Below are 22,332 nucleotides of genomic sequence, written 5' to 3'. Positions count from 1 at the left end.
TTTTGAAGATCTTCTAGAATAGATATAGATCTGATTTTTGGAGCAGAGATTTGCAAAGAGAAGACAATCTAGATCCTGCTTGAGTGGATATTGGTAGAGGCTAGGCAACTGCGTGGCTATTTTTAAACCTCGAGCATTGTTGCGATCATCTACAGGGTAATCTAGTTACCCTAGAGGTATTTCTCTAATCCTCAAGTTTTAGATTTAATTTTAGATTAAATATTAGATAATAAGAATCAGATCTAATAGACTTTAGATCTAAAATAAAGTAAGATAATTTTTTTTTTAGAATATTCCATCCCAGATCTCATTAGATCTGGAAGATCCTATAAAGAAAAAGTCGATTTTTTCTTCAACTGGTATCAGAGACAGGTTGATGGCTCTATTTCAGATCTAATTTAGACTTGATTTTTATTTTTATTTATCTGATATTAATGGTATTTAGATGTCACATCAGATATGATAGGATCTAAAATTAAAAAAATTTAAAATTAAATCTAAGTAGATCTAACATGTATGAGATGCATGACTAGACTAGGAATAGTTTAAAATATGAATAGTCTTGATATTTTATATTTTAATATGATTAAAATATAAATTAGATCTAATTTATTCTCTAATTTTTTGATGTTCAGATTAAAAAATAAAAAATAAAATTTAATTAATTCATAAGATTGATCTGCTGCATGCCTAGACTAGTTGTAGAATTGTTCTAGTAACTGTCTAGAATAGATTTTATATTGAATAGTTTAATTTAAATCTTATTTTTTAGATGTTACATATAATGTATCAGATCTGAAAGCATGTTAATTAGATCAAATTTTAATACATGAGATGTATGCAAAGCATGTATACGTTATGTTGGGTATAAAATACCCACAGCCGGAACCCACGGCGGAACCGCCATCATCAGCACAGCTCCGTCCGGACTCCTACGGGAGTCGGGCTCCGCTCTCAATATCAATTGCTAGTAAGCTCAGTCCGGACTCCTACGAGAGCCGGACTTCACCCTTGACTTTGTTTGCAGCGCAGCTCCGCCCGGACTCCTACGGGAGCCGGGCTCCACCGCCATCAGCAAGCGCAGCTCCGCCCAGACTCCTACGGGAGCCGGGCTCCACCGACGACATCAGCACAGCTCCGCCCGGACTCCTACGGGAGCCAGGCTCCGCTCTCAATATCAATTGCTGGTAAGCTCAGTCCGAACTCCTACGAGAGCCGGACTTCACCCTTGACTTTGTTTGCAGCGCAGCTCCGCCCGGACTCCTACGGGAGCCGGGCTCCACCGCCATCAGCAAGCACAGCTCCGCCCGGACTCCTACGGGAGTCGGGCTCCACCGACGACATCAGCGCAGCTCCGCCCGGACTCCTACGGGAGCCGGGCTCCGCTCTCAATATCAATTGCTGGTAAGCTCAGTCCGGACTCCTACGAGAGCCAGACTTCACCCTTGACTTTGTTTGCGGCGCAGCTCCGCCCGGACTCCTACGGGAGCCGGGCTCCACCGCCATCAGCAAGCGCAGCTCCGCCCGGACTCCTACGGGAGCCGGGCTCCACCGACGACATCAGCACAGCTCCGCCCGGACTCCTACGGGAGCTGGGCTCCGCTCTCAATATCAATTGCTGGTAAGCTCAGTCCGGACTCCTACGAGAGCCGGACTTCACCCTTGACTTTGTTTGCAGTGCAGCTCCGCCCGGACTCCTACGGGAGCTGGGCTCCACCGCCATCAGCAAGCGCAGCTCCGCCCGGACTCCTACGGGAGCCGGGCTCCACCGACGACATCAGCACAGCTCCGCCCGGACTCCTACGGGAGCCGGACTCCGCCGCCGACATCAGAACAGCTCCACCCGGACTCCTACGGGAGCCGGACTCCGATCACGACGGCTCTGACCATTGCCGAGCTTCAATCGATAGATCCACGTCCCCTGACAGGCCCTCAAAATGGCCGCGACCCTGCTCCACCTCCTGTGGCGGACTCCACGCAGCATCATCACTCCCTGACAAGCCGCAGCAGCCATAGCCGCCCTGCTCCACTTCCTGTGGCGGACTCCGCACAGCTCCATTATCCCCCTGGCAGGCCACAGTAACGGCCACAAACCTGCTCCACCTCCTGCGATGGATACCATGCGATTCTCCTGACGACGGACGCTGCTCCACCCCTCATAACGGATTCCACGTGGCAAGTCGAGGTGATACCCACGTGTCTGCTCCATTATTTTTCGCAATCAATTCCCCTGACCATGGGCGGCCCACTACCAGGCAGTTACACACGTCGCCATCAGTCCGTTGCCTCCCCCGCCTATAAAAGGGGGGACTCAGATACGTTATTTTTTAAGCCCTCTTTTCTATCTCAAAACTCTGCTAAATTCTCCGTTCGAGCACTCCATTCTTATTGAGGCAGAGAACTGACTTGAGCGTCGGAGGGTCTTGCCGGAGCAACCCCACCTCCGTTTAGACTTCCCTTGCAGGTCCCGGCGGCGACCGTGGCTTCCTCAACTCCAGCTTCTCCGGCGCAGGCGGATTTTTGCACCAACAGGATTGGCGCTAGAGGAAGGGCCCTGTGTCTTCGCAGCACCCTTGTTCTTGAAGGAGCGCTCAACGGAGCCACCTCCGGCCATCTCTCCGTCATCTACTCCTAATCCTCCCCCGCGAGATCGACACCCGATGCCTCCGCGCAGGGCGTCCACCGACGGTCCACGGCCTCCGCGGCCAGATCTCAGGCTCCAGCCTCCCCTCCCGTTTCTCAGCCAGCTCCTCCTCCCCCTCCGGCGACGGCGGTCGGCGCGGAGCAGTTTGACTTGCTGGCGCAGCAGGTCAAGGGCCTCGTCGAGGCCGTACAGGCGATGCAGCAGCAGCCGCCGCAGGCGTCAGCGCATCCGGAAGGGGCATCTCTGGAATGCCAGAACCCGGCGGTGGGGCGGGCCACCTGGGCTAGCCGCCCCATCCTTCCCGAGAAGGCGAATCCGAGGGTGGAGAGCCCTCAGTCGGACCACGACTCCACCCCTGGGAGATCCCTGCCCCCGTTCTGCCAAAGGACCCTCGAGACTCGAAGTCGAGAGGATTTCCTGGACCGGAGGCTCCAGGAGATGAACCGGCGGATCGAAGAACTCCGCCATGCACCTCCCGCTTACGGTGAGGATATCTTCACTGACCCTCCCTTCTCCCAAATGATTATGCAGGAACCGATCCCACCGAATTTCAAGCTCCCCCAGTTTGAAAGCTACGACGGGACGTCGGACCCGGTGGACCACCTGGAAGCCTTCCGAACGATGATGCTGCTTCATGGTGCCCCCGACGCCATCTTGTGCCGGGCTTTCCCGTCTACTTTGAAGGGAGCAGCAAGAAACTGGTACTCGGCACTGAAGTCGGGTACCATCTTCTCCTTCGACCAAATGAGCCACCAATTCGTGGCCCATTTTGTCAGCAGCCGACGTCCCCGGAAAGGTTCGGAGTCCCTCATCAACATCAAGCAGAGGGAAGGGGAGTCCATACAGGCCTACATCAAGCGCTTCAACATCGCGGCGTTGGAGGTCCGGAACTTGGACCAGTCGGTTGCCATGGCCGCCCTGAAAGGTGGCCTTCAGAAGAATGACCTTCTGTACTCCCTGGAGAAGAAGTACCCCAGGGATTTCGCTGATCTGCTGGCTCGGGCTGAAGGATACGTCCGAGCGGAAGAGGCCTTCAAAATGAAGGATGAAGAGACTGCAAGGGAGCGCCAGGTGGGAGATTCTGGCAAGCCCGCGGTTGAGAAGAGGTCAAGGGAAGCCCGGCCTCGCTCCCGATCCCCTCCTGGGCACAAGCGCGCTCATACTCCACCTCGGGCACGCAGGCAGAGGAGCCCGAACAACAGGTTTCGGCGGGGTTCCCCGCCAGGGAAGTTCCGCAGCTACGCCCCCCTCAATGCCTCGAAGGCCCAGGTACTGATGGAGGTCAGGGAGCTGATCCCTAGGTCGGAGAGGATGCGCACGCACCCCGGGAAGCGCAACCCCAACAAGTTCTGCCTCTACCACCGTGACCATGGCCACGACACCGAAGAGTGCATCCAGCTCCAGGACGAGATCGAGGAGCTCATCCGACGAGGTCGGCTCGACAGATTCATCCGCCGCAGGCCTGAGGGTAGAGGAGACCGGCCAAGAGCCCTCCCACCGCCCGAACCGCAGAAGAGGGAGGAGCAGCCCGGGGACCGGCCTCCTATTGGGACCATCGACTCCATCGCCGGAGGGCCTCAAGGAGGAGCGGGAGAACTGTAAATGTATTGCTTACTGTTTCGTTTTGAATCTACTTTTCTTTCTAGCTAACGCACTCCTCCCGCTTAACGCGGATGTATTATGACTGGATATGACCTCTCCAAAAAGCAACGGCCGTGTCAGGAACAGGAGGAGAACCTCGTCCTGACATGAGCAAAGTCGAAGGTCCGGTTCTTTTAGATCGGATGGGGGGAGAGGCCTTACAACGCCCTAATGTGCCCCCACAGCCCTGTTAGGGACAGGAGGAAAACCTCACCCTAACTTGAGCAAAGTCGAAGGCCCGGTTCTTTTAGACCGGATGGGGGGAGAGGCCTTACAATGCCCTAATGTGCCCCCACAGCCCTGTTAGGGACAGGAGGAAAACCTCGCCCTAACTTGAGCAAAGTCGAAGGCCCGATTCTTTTAGACCGGATGGGGGGAGAGGCCTTGCAATGCCCTAATGTGCCCCCATAGCCATGTCAGGAACAGGAGGAGAACCTCGTACTGACATGAGCAAAGTTGAAGGCCCGGTTCTTTTAGACCGGAGGGGGGAGAGGCCTTACAGCGCCCTAACGCGCCCCCACAAGCCAGGCTGATGACGAGAACCTCACCACCGGCTCAAGCAAAATGGAAGACCCGGACTCCTATGGGAGCCGGGTTCTGCCGCCAAGGTAAAGCTTCACCCGGACTCCTACGGGAGCCGGGTTCCACCGCCAAGGTAAAGCTTCACCCGGACTCCTACGGGAGCTGGGTTCCGCCGCCAAGGTAAAAGCTTCACCCGGACTCCTACGGGAGCCGGGTTCCGCCGCCAAGGTAAAGCTTCACCCGGACTCCTACGGGAGTCGGGTTCCGCCGCCAAGGTAAAGCTTCACCCGGACTCCTACGGGAGCCGGATTCCACCGCCAAGGTAAAGCTTCACCCGGACTCCTACGGGAGCCGGGTTCCGCCGCCAAGGTAAAGCTTCACCCGGACTCCTACGGGAGCCGGATTCCGCCGCCAAGGTAAAGCTTCACCCGGACTCCTACGGGAGCCGGGTTCCACCGCCAAGGTAAGCTTCACCCGGACTCCTACTGGAACCGGGTTCCGCCGCCAGATAAAGCTTCACCCGGACTCCTACGGGAGCCGGGTTCCGCCGCCAGGTAAAGCTTCACCCAGACTCCTACGGGAACCGGGTTCCGCCGCCAGATAAAGCTCCACCCGGACTCCTACGGGAGCCGGGTTCCGCCGCCAGGTAAAGCTTCACCCGGACTCCTACGGGAACCGGGTTCCGCCGCCAGATAAAGCTTCACCCGGACTCCTACGGGAGCCGGGTTCCGCCCCCAAGAAAGACTTCGCCTGGGCTCCTAAGAAAGCCGGGCTCCATCCGCCACTCCGCCAGCAAGGGTTAAAAACGGTGGCGAGGCTCGGCCACATGACGAGATCGGATGGAAGGGAAGAGCCCTTTCCCATGGCGACCTCTAAGCCAAACAGGCCAAACAACGAGAAAGGGTCAACGAACGACAATATTAGCGCTACGCGCGGACAAGGTAACAAAATGCCTTTTCCTCATTTCCGATATATATGCTACAGGGCCAGGACGGCCGGAAAAAGAGGGACAAAATGACAAGAAAAGAAAAGGGGGGCAGCTACAAAAGGGGGTGACTACTAAAGAACTCTAAGGAGGTCCTGCTCCCTCTAACATAGGGTGATCACCTCCATCCCCCGACCAGGACTGCCTTAGGGTCTCCACCATTTCCTCTAGTTCTTCCTTCTTTTGCAGCATATCCTGGAGCGCCTGACGAAGTCGCCGACTCTCAGCCTCTGCTTCCCGATGCCACTTCCGCAAAACTTCGGACTCCGCCTCTGCGTCCGCGACGGCCTTCCGCTCAAGCCCCAGCTGGATTTTTACTTGTTGAAGCTCAGCTGTCTTCTCCCCAAGGGAGATGGAAATCCCTTCGACAGTGCCTCTCAGGGCCCGGAGCTCTTCGTTATCTTGGGCGTTAGCAAGCTGCGCCCTAGTAACCAACTGCCTCTGGAGGCGAACCACCTCGTCCGCCGATCGATGGAATCTCCCCTTGAACTCCTCTACCTGTCGGCGCCAGCTGGCCCACTGCACATCGTGGCTCATCTCGGCATCTTGAAGCTGCTTCTGGAGGTCGGAAACTTTTTGTGACCATATCTGCTCATCCCGCGCTATGAGTCGGGGTGAGTTCCCTTCCAGCTGGCCGATCCTCCTCTTGGCAGCCGACAGCTCCACTTTAAGGACGTTGATCCTGGCTTCTTGAGCCCAAGTTCGGTCGCTAGCGCTCTTCGTGCATTCTTCGAGCTCCTTCGCAAAGTTTGCCTTCCTCCAGCTGTAGTCCATGATCGCCTTCACTTGAATACTTCTGAAGTGGGCGACCTCAGCAGCGGCCTCGGAGTAGCATTTTTTCGCCTGACGGAGCTCGCCTTCCGACCTCTTCAGCTTCCTCGTCAAGTGGAGGACCTCCTTTTTCAACCGTCGGATAGTGGACTTCAGCGGGACCCCCAGGGGCAAGGGGAGTGCTTCAGCGAGGCACTGCCATCGGAAGAGGCAAGCGTCAAAGACCGATTCGTTACAAGAAGAAGGGTCGGAAGGAAGGAGCAGAGGGAGGAAAAAATCATCCACAAAAAGAAATTCGGCTTTATTAAGTGATCTTGAAGACTAATGAAAAGGAAGCATGACAACAAAAGAAAGATACAAGGTCGGAGGTCTCAAACCTCGGGAGCGGGGGGTGGAGAGTTCGGCGCAGGGGGTGCAACTGCTGTGGCGGCGGGCGAAGGGCCGGCCTCGTCGTCGGACTCCTCCAAGAATTCGAGGCCAAGATCAGGATATCTGCTGGCCACCTTCTCCCAGCAAAGCTCAAACCCTTTGGTAAATGCCTCCAGGCCGAACTGGACGTTCAGCTCCCTCATCTCCGCGGAGGCCTTGAACTCCTCCACCGCAAGGGTCCTGGCCTCCGAGACCAGAACCGGAGTTTGCTCGGCCAGCTGGGCGACCTCGGCCTCCGCCTTCCTCACCGACTCCTCCAGGCTCCGTCTCTCCGCCTCCCGGGCTTGTCTCTCCTCCTCCCAGGCTTGTCTTTCCTCTTCCCGGTCCTGTCTCTCTCTCTCCAGGGCCTCCCGGAGAGCGGCCACCTCGGCCGTCTTCGCTTGAAGATGAACAACCTCGTCTTGGCAGCGCTCCTCCGCCCGGAGGAGATCCCTTCTCATGCGGCCCGATGCCTCGACATAGGCGAAGAGCTGGTGCCCGATCTGCAAAGACAGATGGAGAATTACAACAAAGACCGAGGCAACTGTGCGAATAAAAATCCGCTTACCTCAAGAAAGGACCCCAAGGTGTCCCAGGCCCGCTGCTCGGGATCGGCGCGGTCGATCCTCTCCACGACATCGGACAGGATGCAACCATCGAGCAGCCGACGGATTAGAGCCTTGTCGTTGAAGGGATTCTCCGATCCCCCCTCGGAGCAGACGGACTCGTCTGCAGCGGCTCGGTGGCTGCTCGGCCTGCGGGCCACCGATTTTCTCCTCCTCCCCGCGGCAGGCGCCTCCGCGGGGCGAACCTCCGAAATTGGGACCCCAGTCGGTGGGCTCCCTGGGGGAGCCCGGGGGGCCGCTGGCTCGGCATCCGAAGGAATGTCGATCGCCGGGGTCGCCTGGACGGGCGCGGCCAGGCTCGTCTCCTCCACCCTGGCCCTCTTCGCCGAGCCGGAAGTCATCGCGCCCTTCCTTTTCTGGGCTCTCATGGCCTTGGCGAGCATCCGTGTGGCCTCGGCGTCCATTGCTAAAAAAAAAAAAAGGGGGAAAAGAAAAGAAGAAGGAAAAAGCAGCACCAATCAGTTCAAAAAAAAAAAAAAAAAAAAAAGAAAAAAGAAGAAAGAAAAGAAAGAAGAGAAAGAGGAAAGAGGAAAAAGGAAGAGAGGGAAGAAGAAGACAAGAAAAGGAAAGATGTATACTTGCTGGATCTTGAGGGCTCAGGCCGATGTTGAAGAGAAGCGGCTCCCTCAGTAGGTTTGGAAGGGAAGGAGCGGGATAACTCAGGAGCTTCTGGGCGGCCTGAAGGTCGTCCTCTCCCAGGCCAGGAGCCCGGCAGACGGAATCCCTCAGAGACCCCCAAGGGGGTAGGCCCAATTCCAGGGTCGGGCAGTAAACAAAGAGGAATTTCCCCTTCCAGTTGTGAATCGAAGAAGGGGCGCCCTTCAGCAACCCCTTCTTGCCGAACTGAGGGGAGAAGTACCACCAGTCCTTCGCTGAAGGATGGTGTTTGAAGGTGTAGAAATGTCTGAATAAGGAGAGGGATGGCTGGACCTCGGCTATATGGCAGAGAGAGAGAAACCCTATCAAAAACCTAAAGGAATTCGGAGCAACAGAAGCAAGTGAAATATCTAAAAAGCGAAAGAAGGCGGCGACGAAGTTTGGGAGCGGAAGCCGAAGCCCGGCACGAAAGGCCTCCTGGTACAGGAAAAAGCGGCCGGGAGGGGGAGCGCTGGCCCTATCAGAGGGGCCAGGAAGCTCCAGGTCATACTCCGCAGGGACCCCATATCGAGCCCTTATCAGGAGAAGTTCGTCCGGGTTCGACGAACACGAAATGGCGCCCGACGCGAAAACCGGGCGAGGCCCTGCCCGAGCGCGGGTTCATCCGCAGAAACGGGGGCCTGGGGGTTCGAAGCAGAAGAACTCCCAGAACTTACGGAGGCAGAAGATTCAGAAGACATTTTTTCTCGGGGAAAAATCTAAAGAGCCCTAAAAAAGCGAGCCGAGAAAGGAGGGGGACACCGGAAGTCAACTCAGGAGAGGACACAAAAGAAGTGTAAGGAGGAGAGAACCCTAAGCGGTAAGAAGAAGAAGGTGGGCACTAACCTATCTTGCTCTGAGGGCCTGGGGAGCGAGAAGCGGAAGGCGCCTACGGCTCAAGAGGGCGTTCGCTAGAGCAGACTCTCGGGGAGATGACAGACGCCAGCAAGAAATCAGAAGCGGAGTGGGGCGCCTGAAGGGGGGAGGACGGGTTTAAATAGACCCTAGGATCCGGCGCCATAATGATCTCGAATCCCCCCAGACCAGTCCGCATCCGACACGTGTCCCACTCCCCGTGGCAGACGGCTGAAGGCGGCTGGCGGTTGGCAGGGCCATAATTATGCCGTACCTAGGCCAGCGTACCTGCGGGGTCTTCGAAGCGTCCCCTCATTCCGCCCCAATTCGAAAAGACTCCGGCACACGCTCATTTAATGCCAAAATATCTGGGAGCGGCAGGGCGCGGAATTCGAAGGGACAGTTCCGGTTGTACTTCTGTGTACTTCCTTCATTTGAAATTCAAAACTCGGATGTAGGGGGACTGGTGTTGGGTATAAAATACCCACAGCCGGAACCCACGACGGAACCGCCATCATCAGCACAGCTCCGCCCGGACTCCTACGGGAGCGGGGCTCCACCAACGACATCAGCACAGCTCCGCCCGGACTCCTACGGGAGTCGGGCTCCGCTCTCAATATCAATTGCTGGTAAGCTCAGTCCGGACTCCTACGAGAGCCGGACTTCACCCTTGACTTTGTTTGCAGCGCAGCTCCGCCCGGACTCCTACGGGAGCCGGGCTCCACCGCCATCAGCAAGTGCAGCTCCGCCCGGACTCCTACGGGAGCCGGGCTCCACCGACGACATCAGCACAGCTCCGCCCGGACTCCTACGGGAGCCGGGCTCCGCTCTCAATATCAATTGCTGGTAAGCTCAGTCCGGACTCCTACGAGAGTCGGACTTCACCCTTGACTTTGTTTGCAGCGCAGCTCCGCCCGGACTCCTACGGGAGCCGGGCTCCACCGCCATCAGCAAGCACAGCTCCGCCCGGACTCCTACGGGAGCCGGGCTCCACCGACGACATCAGCGCAGCTCCGCCCAGACTCCTACGGGAGCCGGGCTCCGCTCTCAATATCAATTGCTGGTAAGCTCAGTCCGGACTCCTACGAGAGCCGGACTTCACCCTTGACTTTGTTTGCAGCGCAGCTCCGCCCGGACTCCTACGGGAGCCGGGCTCCACCGCCATCAGCAAGCGCAGCTCCGCCCGGACTCCTACGGGAGCCGGGCTCCACCGACGACATCAGCACAGCTCCTTCCGGACTCCTACGGGCATCGGGCTCCGCTCTCAATGTCAATTGCTGGTAAGCTCAGTCCGGACTCCTACGAGAGCCGGACTTCACCCTTGACTTTGTTTGCAGCGCAGCTCCGCCCGGACTCCTAAGGGAGCCGGGCTCCACCGCCATCAGCAAGCGCAGCTCTGCCCGGATTCCTACGGGAGCCAGGCTCCACCGACGACATCAGCACAGCTCCGCCCGGACTCCTACGGGAGCCGGACTCCACCGCCGACATCAGAACAGCTCCGCCCGGACTCCTACGGGAGCCGAACTCCGATCACGACGGCTCCGACCATTGCCGAGCTTCAATCGATAGATCCGCATCCCCTGACAGGCCCTTAAAATGGCCGCGACCCTGCTCCACCTCCTGTGGCGGACTCCACGCAGCATCATCACTCCCTGACAAGCCGCAGCAGCCATAGCCGCCCTGCTCCACTTCCTGTGGCGGACTCCACACAGCTCCATTATCCCCCTGGTAGGCCACAGTAACGGCCACGAACCTGCTCCACCTCCTGCGACGGATACCATGCGATTCTCCTGACGACGGACGCTGCTCCACCCCTCATAACGGATTCCACGTGGCAAGTCGAGGTGATACCCACGTGTCTGCTCCATTATTTTTCGCAATCAATTCCCCTGACCATGGGCGGCCCACTACCAGGCAGTTACACACGTCGCCATCAGTCCGTTGCCTCCCCCGCCTATAAAAGGGGGGGACTCAGATACGTTATTTTTTAAGCCCTCTTTTCTATCTCAAAACTCTACTAAATTCTCCGTTCGAGCACTCCATTCTTGTTGAGGCAGAGAACTGACTTGAGCGTCGGAGGGTCTTGCCGGAGCAACCCCACCTCCGGTTTAGACTTCCCTTGCAGGTCCCGGCGGCGACCGTGGCTTCCTCAACTCCAGCTTCTCCGACGCAGGCGGATTTTTGCACCAACACGTTAGTTCTGAAATTATATATGTGATATGTAACTTAGATCTAACTAGTTTTGTAGTTAAATCAATATTTCTGATTAAGGTATTCCTCATGGCCATCCGATCATAAGAACAAAGTAGGGTTTAAGACCCTCTCCTCCCATTCAATAGGATGTTCTTATGGCGTGTAGGGGTGCTACATGTTCATCCTTAATCAGAAAGCAAACTTACTTTTCTGCAAAACTCTAGATCCTGAAACTCTAGGATTTATTTTACATATTTTATTTATGAACCCAAGACTTAATTAATGAATTAAGCTTATGAAATTAGATTAAGTTTAAAATTGAGAATTTCAGATCTAAGTCATTTTCATAAAATTAGGTTCGAACTTGGGTAGTTCAATTAGGTCTAGCGGTTGATCAAACTGAATCAAAAGTTGGTTAGGTGAAATCATGAAAGCTAATAATTGACCAGCCTAATAGGATTAAATCTAGGTCAAGATCAAATCACATTCATATGTGACTCGATCAAGTTAAGATCTAATTTGGCTCAGCGGTTAGAGCCTGGATTGTAGGCTAACCCAATTGGTTCTGGTTCGACAATTTGGTGTCTAAGATAAGTTGGGCAGATGCGATCGAATGATTTTTAATTGAGAGCTACTCGACTCGAATGCATTCTTGTCGAGTTAATGGCATATCCCTTCCATCGGTCTCCCTTACCTGGTCATATGTGTCGATCTAGTTCTGATTTGAGGTGGCTAACAATTCGAGCTAACCCATGCCACAAGGTTAGTCATAATTGTTATGACTATATCAAATCAAGTTTAATGAGACCTAAATTAAATCTTTCTAAGAAAATATTAAGTCTAAGGTCTTCCACCATTGTGGATGTGTGGGCCCTTCCCAGGGTTGATTGTTCTCGACTGGTTACAGTGGTTCAGTTGCACCGGGAAGATGCAACCATGTCCATTAGGCATTGGATGCTACGGATTAGAGGATGGGTTGTGCTCAATATTTCGGATACGGTGAGGGACTCAATCAGGAATCTAGTTCGTGCAAATGGTGGGTCTGACTTAACTAAGGATTGGAGCAATATTTCAGACACGGTGAGCTTCATGAATTAGAGATCAAGTTTTGGATACATCATGATTAGAGAATCATTGGACAAGAGTTATCCACTCATCGATTGACCCATCACCAATAACTGTTAGGTGAGGTGATGAGCCAGTCGGTGAGACCGCACCACCCACTAGAAATCACTAATCACGAAGATTTTCACATCTCTACCTAGGGAGTGTAAGAATCTGAAAAAATAGTGGGAGTCTAATTTGTTTAAAAATGAAACCTCTAAATAAATTGGTTAAGTCTGATTATAAAATCTAACTAGAAACTTTTGACTCTCTACAGAAAACATATCTGTGTCCAACCCCCTGACCAAAATACTAGACACCCACAGATTGACTAGACCCAAATTCAAGGACTGGTTGAGGAAATACAAAATTATTCTGGGTTTTAAGAAATTGACTCATGTCTTGGACCAGGATCCACCTACCATGCCAGCACGTCCGACTGCTGAAAAGAGAGCGTCTCTGAAAAAATGGATGGATGAAGATAACAAAGCCAGGTACTACATGTTGGGTGCAATGTTTGATGACTTGCAGCACCAGCATAAGAATATTATGACTACCCGCCAAATGTTGGCTCACCTACAAGAGTTGTTTGGTGAACAAAATCGCGTAGCTAAGTATCAAGTCTGTCAAAGACTTTTTAAGGCTAAAATGTGTGATGGGCAGTCAGTCCAAGATCATTGCTTGACAATGATCAAGGACCTTGAGGAGCTTGAGAAGCTCAGTATCATCTTAGACAAAGATTTTCAGATTGATGTGATCCTTCAGTCCTTGTCTGATGCATATGGTCAGTTCATCATGAACTTCTATATGCATAAGATGCAGTGTACCTTGGCTGAGTTAATGAACATGTTGGTTACGGCTGAGCTTTCTTTGAAGGGTTCAAAAGGCTCAGTCCTTACTGTGGAGCGGACTTCTTCTAAGAGAAAATCTTTTGGAAAGAAGAAAAAGTCTGCGAAGAAGCAGAAGGTGGATGGAAAAAAGAAGAAGACGGAACCGAAGAAGAAGGCTGCTGAAAAAAAAAATATTTTCACTGTAATTCAGATGGCCATTGGAAATGGAACTGTCCTCAGTACCTGACCACCCTAAAGAACAAGAAGGATGGTCCTTCTGGAGGTATGCTCGTTATAGAATCTAATCTTACAGTTTCCTCTGCATCCAGTTGGGTACTTGACTCTGGTTCTAGTGCTCATTTGTGCACTTCTATGCAGGGTCTTGAGGAAAGCAGGAGGCTGAGGGATGGGGATATGATCCTACGCATCGGGAACGGAGTAAGAGTTGCTGCTGTGGTCGTGGGAACCTACCCTCTATGATTACCGTTAGGATTAGATTTAGTTCTTAGAGACTGTTATTATGTGCCAGCAGCAAGTAGAAATTTGATTTCTGTTTCATGTTTAGCACAAGAAGGCTATGTGATTAGCTTTCATAAGGACCATTGTAACATTTTTTATGAAAATAATAAAGTTGCGAATGATTTTTTTATTAATGATCTCTATCAGCTACATATTGATGTATCTGTATTTCATATCGAGCAAAATGTGAATGCCATAAGAATTAAAAGGCCTAGAGATAGTCTAAATGATAGGTATCTATGGCACCTAAGGCTAGGTCATATAGCGGAAGACAAGGTTAACAAATTGGAGAAATCCGGACTATTGAGTTCGTTGACTTTCGAGTCATATCTAGTTTGTGAATCATGCCTTCAAGGCAAAATGATCAAGCTCCCTTTTGTGGGATATGGGAAAAGGGCTACAGACCTACTTGCCCTAGTACATACGGATGTGTGCGGCCCATTTGATGTGCCAGCTAGAGGCAACTATGTCTACTCCATTGTTGCCCAGCTATGCAACCCAAGAGGGGGGTGAATTGGATTTTTAAAAATTTTAAACTTAACTTATACCTTATGAAGATTGTTTAACAATAGCTAGATAAATAAGGAGAGTATAGTTGATTCAAGGCTAACGGTTAAATGCAAGAATGCAAGAGAATAAAGAAGTTCTAAAAAGAGAGTAATTAAGCACGACACAAACAAGAGGATTTATAGTGGTTCGGTGCCAACCTTGCACCTACATCCACTCTCCAAGCTCCTACTTGAGAATTCTAATCCACTAACTTGTATTAAACTTGAATACACTCATCGGAACCTTCGACTCTAGCTATCCCAAGCTAGTCCACTTATTTTTCAGGTACAAGCCAACCCAATACAATCCGATTCAAGGTTCGGATCAACCTTCCCATGTTTTAGAACCCTTCCAAAATAAAAATAATAACTCAAAAGAGTATTATAGTTAATAGCATAGAAAATACAAAAGAAGCTTCTTAAATGAGCGAATGAGGCTTTAAATATACTTTACTCAAATAGAAGAAAGCTCTTTCCGATTTTCTCAAGGGGGTTGGAGACTTGAATGAGCACTTAAGGAGTTGGTGAACTTGAATTAAAAGCTTCTTGAATGCTTTGAGTGGACTCTTGCTTAAGGCTGAAAAGTATGCTTGAAATCCTCTTTTAAAACCTTTCTCTTTTTCTCTATCTTTCTTTCTTTTGTTGATTCCCACCTTTAAGTCCCTTTTATAACTCTTAAGGAATGGTGGAGAGTAATCTGGGCTGAAATAGAGCCGTTAGACCATATTAAATGAGCATTAAATGTACTTAAAATGGGTTAAAAACTAGCTGTTGCGGAACTTTTTCGTCACAGGGGTCGACTCATGGGGTCGACTCATGCTCATGGGTCGACTCATGGGGTCGACCTCTGTGAAAAATAGTAGAAAATAATGGTTCTGTAATTTTGGCCTAAAAACAGTAGAGGTTGACTCATGGGGTCGACTCATGCCTGGGGGTCGACCCATGGGGTCGACTCACAGACTGTGCCAGCCAAAAAAATCTGCGTGCCATTCATCCCTTTGTGCCATGAGTCGACTCATGGGGTCGACTCAATTTTACAAACATGAATATCTTTCAAAATACACATCCAAAAATTATAAAATTTTCTCCAATGGATCACAAATCTTCTGTTCTTGCTCTTGATGCTTTCAAATCAGAATTTGATAAAATTATGATTTTGCCCGTAAAATACATTAAGTCTTTTTCAAACGAAAATCATTAGTAACCCCCTCAAATGCTTTATAATCATCAAAATCAATTCAAGGAGCAACAATCTCTCCCTTTTTGATGATGACAAAATACTTGAGCAAAAGCATATATAAAGTATTGAACATAAATTTTAAATTTATGAAGATGTATTATTTAAATATTATAGCCAAGTATTGGAATTAAATGCATCATAAGTAGTTTGAAGATAAATGTGAAATTTGCTACCAATTTGAAAATTGCTTATAAATGCATTTGCTTGGAAAGAAGAGCTGATTTGGATTCTTTGGCATATGACACATGTGCCCATTTGCTTATATTGCTTATTTGCCTAATAATTTGCTTATTGCTCATTTGCTTAACAATTTGAAAATTTTCTCATTTGCTTATATTGCTCATTTGCTTAACAATTTGAAAATTTGCTCATTTGCTTATATTGCTCATTTGCCTAACAATTTGCTCATTTGTTTTTGATTCTTTACTCCTCCTTTTTGACAGCATCAACAAAGATTCTCTACTTCCCCTGATATGTTGCTTAATTCTTTTTTTTTTTTTTAAGGACATATTTTCTTGATTCCTTCTTTTTGATGGGGTCAATTTTACTTCTTTAGCTCTTGATTGCTTATTTCTCTATTGCTTATTATTTTGCTCCCCCTTAATATAGCAAACATAAAAGATATACCAATTGGATACTATATTGCAATTCATAGTATTTTACATCATGGATATGAGTTATTTTGCATACTCATAATTAAAAGCAACTCAATTTGAAAGTTATTCATTGAAAGTCAAAGAGTATATATATTTATAATCAAAAAGTGACTGATTGCATAGTTGTTCCAATACATATGAGGTAATTCAAAATACAAAAGTCAATCAGTCAACATCATTACATAGCCCAAAAGATAGATCCTAAACTAAAACTAAAGAAAGGACAAACACTGGATCTAATAGATATCATGACTGGATGGATCGAAGTCAGATGAATCAGAAATTAGGTGAGGAGATGAAGGATCATGTCCCCGAGCTCGACCTCGACCGTGTCTGCCTCTGCCACGAGTGAAGGTGCCAGCACAAGTGGACGGGTGAGAAGATCCTGAAGGCTGAGAAGCAAAAGATTGAGCTACAAGAGAGAGTCTGATGGTGTCCAGAAGGTTTAAGGCTCTCGAAATAGACTATAGCAGTGCAGTGAACTGGGTGGAAGCATGCTCACTAGAGCCCCTGATCTCTCTCCTCAGAAAGTCAAATCCACTCTCCAAGACTCCTCTAAGTCTGGCTGCCTCCACAGATAGGTCTGAGATCTCAGTGATGTCCCCATGTGGTTGTGGGTGGACTAGAGCCAGTACTTGCCTCTGTAAGTCGAATACTCTAGCAGTCAGTCTCACCACACAACCCTCAAGCTGCTGAAAGCGAACTGACTGATCTGTAATCATCTGGAAGACAGTAGAGATGTGAGGGATCAGTGTCTGATCAGATACATCGTGAGATGTGGATCTCTATGCAAAAGCTGAAGTACCCAACTATCGAGATAGTATGGAAGCTACACGCTGAGAGATCATCTTTATCTGGTCGTCAGCCTATCTAATCTCTGAGGGAAGTGCTCTGCTGTCTGGCTGCTGGACTGGAGTGTGCCTACTCGTAGACTCTGATGGCCTAGCCTCATGGTTAGAAACAAACTGAATGTCTGGAGATACAACCCTGTGATCATGGAGAGGTGATGAAGGACCTTCCTCCTCAGCTCTCTCTTCCACACCTTTAGTCCAACCACCATCAGTCTTAGTAAATCCCATGCGGTGCAAAGTATGGCGGTTGATGGTGTCAGAGTGAGAAAGCCTAGCTACTGCCTCCCCCTCAAAGCTAACTCCAAACCTCCTGAATACTAAAGTGAGGGCCATACCGAAAGGCAGATGTGCCTTGGATCTATTCAGGGTTTCTCTCATAGCTTCAATCATTAATGCTGGGAGGTTCAGGGGGGTTTGGATAATCACATGAAACATAATGCAGATATCTCAACCACAGAGAAGATCATGTCTACCACTTCTAGGGAAGAATAACTTAGTTACCATTTGATGTAGTATCCTCATCTCAATGGAAAGGATCTTGGCTTCTAATTTGTTTAGGCTTCCCGAGAAGGTTCTTCCTAGAATCACATTAATTCCCTCCTCCTTAACTGGGAGTTCCATATTTGAGTATCCCTCATAGGGTAAATGAAGAATTTCTTCCAAAAGCATAGGATCTAGACTGATTTCTATACCCTTAACAGTGGATCTTACTGTTTCATTGCCATAGCTCAAGTTCAGATAAAATTTCCTAACCAGATCCACATAGGTATTTTCTTTAAGTGAGCAGTAGAATTTTCAACCTTGATCCTTGATTTTTGATCCGATAGAGAACCCCTCCTTTTCAAAAAATCTGAAATCTATGTTTTTGCCGAGTTCTACCTTCCTATCAGATAAGGGAATCTTACTGGGGCTTATTGGAGACCGAGAAGTAGCTGGAGCAGATGTCGGAGTAGGGATTGAAGCTGATGAGGTCTCGGTTGCCTGTCTCTTCTGGTGCATACCCTCTTCCAACCCGTGAACCGATTTTATTCTTTGTGGGAGCTTCATTTTCGGAGCCATTTGCACTGACGAGACTAGCACGAAGCTTGGGAGAGCAAATGTGAGGGTGAGATGAAGGGTTTCTAGTGGAAGGATAGAGATTTTTGGAGGAGTGATACCCTGATTTGGAAGCGATGGGTAGAATCTAGGGCACGCTCAAACCGCTCCAGATGAAGAGGGATAAGGGGAGAAACTTGGTTTCTAAGGGTCGATTTGAGGTGTAAGAGGCGGTGGGAGAAGAGTCTTGAGGAAAAACTTGGGTTTGGAGAAGAAGAGAAGGGGACCTATGGCTTGGAAGAAGGAAGAAGATGGTGTGTCGGGTCAGCTCAAAGAGGGATTTTCAAAACAAAGAGAGAGAGCCCATGGGATTTGGCCAAAAATTACAAGTTTGCCCTTGGGTCGACCCTAGGGGTCGACTCATGGCACAGAGAAATTCAGAAAAATGATGAAACAATTTTCAAAAAATTCAAAACTTTAGGAGAAGGATATTTACTCAAAGATTAATTATGAGAATGATAATTTTGAGCTTTTAAGCCCAAGAGAAATGATGAAAATTAAGTTCAAAGAGTTTTTGACATTAATCCCTTGGGATCAGAGAGACATTTAAGCAGATGGATCAAGGATTCCTAGTTCTCTCCTAATTTCATAAAATCTATCTTCACTTAGGGCCTTTATAAAGATGTTGGCTAATTATTTTTTAGTACAAACATAGTCAAGAATTATGTCTTTATTTTGAACATGTTCTCTTATGAAATGATGTCTGATTTCAATATGTTTAGACCTAGAATACTGAATTGGATTTTTAGTAAGATTTATAGCACTAGTATTATCACATCTTATGGGAGTTTCATTAAGTTTGATACCAAAATCTTCGAGTTGTTTCTTAATCCACAAGATTTGAGCACAACTTTCGACTGCAATGTATTCAGCCTCGGTCGTAGACAGTGCTACCGAATTTTGTTTCTTGCTAAACCAGGAGATTAGGTTAACTCCAAGAAATTGGCAAGTTTCACTAGTACTTTTTCTATCTAATCTACATCCAGCAAAATCAGCATCTGAATATCCTATTAAGTCAATTAATGAGTCCTTAGAGTACTATAATCTTAGAGTTTGTGTACCATTTAAATATCTAAGGATTTTTTTAACTGCATTCAAGTGTGATTCTTTTGGATTTGATTGAAATCGAGCACAAAGATAAACACTAAACATAATATCAAGTCTACTAACAGTTAAATATAGTAGAGAGCCAATCATACCTTTATAAAATTTTAAGTCTACACTTTTACCTTCTTCATCCTTGTCAAGCTTACATGAAGGGCTCATGGGTGTGCCAATTACTTTGGAGTTCTCCATTTCAAATCTTTTGAGTAATTCCCTTGTATACTTGCTTTGGGTGATGGAGATTCCTTTCTTTGTTTGTTTGATTTGAAGTTCGAGGAAGAATGTAAGTTCTCCCATCATGCTCATCTCGAACTCCCCCTGCATGAGCTTTGCAAAATCTTGACAAAGAATTTTATTAGTAGACCCAAAAATAATGTCATCAACATATATTTGTATAACTAATATATCATCTTGATTTCTTTTAATGAAAAGGGTTGTGTCTACATTACCTCTTGAAAAACTATTATTAAGTAAAAATTTGCTTAGCCTTTCATACCAAGTCCTGGGTGCTTGTTTCAAACCATATAGAGCTTTATTTAATTTAAAAACATGATTAGAAAAAGCATGATTTTCAAAACCTGGGAATTGTTCTACATAGACTTCTTTAGCAATATATCCATTTAAAAAGGTACTTTTGACATCCATTTGGAATAATTTAAATTTCATAAAGCAAGCATATGCAAGTAGAAGTCTAATTGCCTCTAATCTAGCAACAGGTGCAAAGGTCTTATCAAAATCAATTCCTTCTTCTTGATTATAACCTTTAGCAACCAATCTTGCTTTATTTCTTATTACATTTTCATGTTCATCTAATTTATTCCTAAAACTCATTTTGTGCCAATTATTGAATAATTTTTAGGTCTTGATATTAAAGTCCATACATTATTTCTTTCAAATTGATTAAGTTCTTCTTGCATTGCATTAATCCAATTATAATCTTTTTCAGCTTCTTCAATGGTTTTAGGTTCAAGATGAGAGACAAAAGTAAAATGATTGAATGCATCTTTAAGTGAAGAATGAGTTCTTACACCCTGTGAAGGATCACCAATAATTAGTTCCTTGGGGTGATTGTGAACATACCTCCATTCTTTAGGTAGATCAATTGTACCTTGAGGTTGTTCTTGTTGTTCTTCACCTCCCTCATCCTGTTTGTCTTCATGTTCCTCATCATCTTGAATTGTTGAATCTTTCAGAGTGATCTCCTTCATCCCTTCTATAAGAGAATCTGCATCATCAACACCTTCATTCTTCCTTGAAGGAAGATCGTTAGTTTCATCAAAGACAACATGTATTGACTCCTCTACTACTAAGGTTCTTTTGTTAAAAACTCTAAAAGCTTTACTAGAGGAGGAGTAACCAAGAAAAATTGCTTCATCGAATTTTGCATCAAAATTTTCAAGTCTTTCTTTACCATTGTTTAACACAAAATATCGGCAACCAAAAATATGAAAATATGCAATATTAAGTTTTCTTCCTTTCCAAAGCTCATAGGGGGTTTTCTTTAAAATTTATCTAATTAAAGCATGATTTAAAATGTAACATGCTGTGTTAATAGCTTCCGCCCAAAAGTATCTTGGAAGGTTGCTTTCACATAGCATGGTACGAGCCATTTCTTCAAGGGTTCTATTTTTTTTTTCTACTACTCCATTTTGTTGGGGTGTCCTAGGTGTAGAAAAATTATGGCCTATTCCTTTTTCATCACAAAATTTTTCAAAGTCTTGATTTTCAAATTCAGTTCCATGATCACTTCGAATATTTTGAATTGAAAATCCTTCCTTATTTGTGACTTTTTGGTAAAATTTAGAGAAAACTTGAAAAGTTTCATCCTTGTGTGCCAAAAAGAAAATCCATGTAAAATGAGAGAAATCATCAATAATTACAAAATATGTGCAATAGCTCTAATGGTCTAGAAGTTGAAACAATATTTTTAGATTTGAATGAAACTCTTATTTGTTTACCTAGTTGGCATGCATCACAGATTCTATCCTTTTCAAAGTTCAATTTTGGCAAACCAAGAACCAATTCCTTCTTAATGAGTTTTGAAAGTGAATGCATGCTAATATGTGCAAGCCTACGATGCCAAAGCCAACTAGTCTCATTAATCTTGGCATTCAAGGATACTAGGCATTGCATATTTATCTTGGATAGATCATTCAAATCTACCATATAAACATTACCATGTCTATGTCCAACAAATTTAATGCCTTCATTAATAGGACTAGTTATAATGCAAATAAAAGATTCAAAAATAACTTTATATCCTTTATCACAAAATTGACTAATGCTTAGTAAATTATGCTTTAAACCATCTACTAACAAAATATTTTCAATGTACTTGGAGGGAGTGATACCAATATTACCTATACCGATGATCTTTCCTTTACCATTATCTCCAAAGGTGACTATCCCTCCATTCTTAGCATCAAGTGTGATGAATTGGGATTCATCACCAGTTATGTGTCTCGAACATCCACTATCAAGATATCATTTCCTGTTTGCTCCTTGGGATGCTAGACACACCTGCAGGCAAAACTCAAGTTTTTGCTTTAGGTACCCAAGCTTTCTTGGGTCTTTTTTGGTTAGTCATAATGGTTCCTTTTGGAACCCATATTTTCTTTACATTTGAGTTTGCAGATTTGTTAGAGAAACAAGTGTATGATTTGTGTCCTACTCTACCATATTTGAAGCAAGTAATATTAGAAAACTTATTACTTGAAGAGTTTACATAGATATTTTTCAGATACTTTTATTTCTTCAAGGAGTTATAGCCAAGTCCAGCCTTATCATACACGGCCTTTTGATTTTCAAGAATCATATTAAGTTTATTAGAACTCAAGGTGAATTTTTCAACTATTGGTTTTAGCTTGGCAATTTCATTCTTTAAATTTTGATTTTTTGAAATAGGATAGATTTTTTAATTGAAATGCTCTCATTTTGTTTCAGTAAAGATTAATTTTTTGATTTTAGATCTTTATTCTTTATCCCTAGTTTCTTTAGTTCATCAATTAAATCATAAAAAGCTTCATGAAGTTCTTCAAAGGTAAAGTCACTAGGAGTTTCAAAATTTACCTCATTTTCATATGCCATAAGGCACAAGTTGGCTT

The sequence above is a fragment of the Elaeis guineensis genome, chromosome 4, assembly GCF_000442705.2.
Source record: "Elaeis guineensis isolate ETL-2024a chromosome 4, EG11, whole genome shotgun sequence".
NCBI lineage: Eukaryota > Viridiplantae > Streptophyta > Magnoliopsida > Arecales > Arecaceae > Elaeis > Elaeis guineensis.
This window is presented reverse-complemented; position numbering follows the sequence as displayed.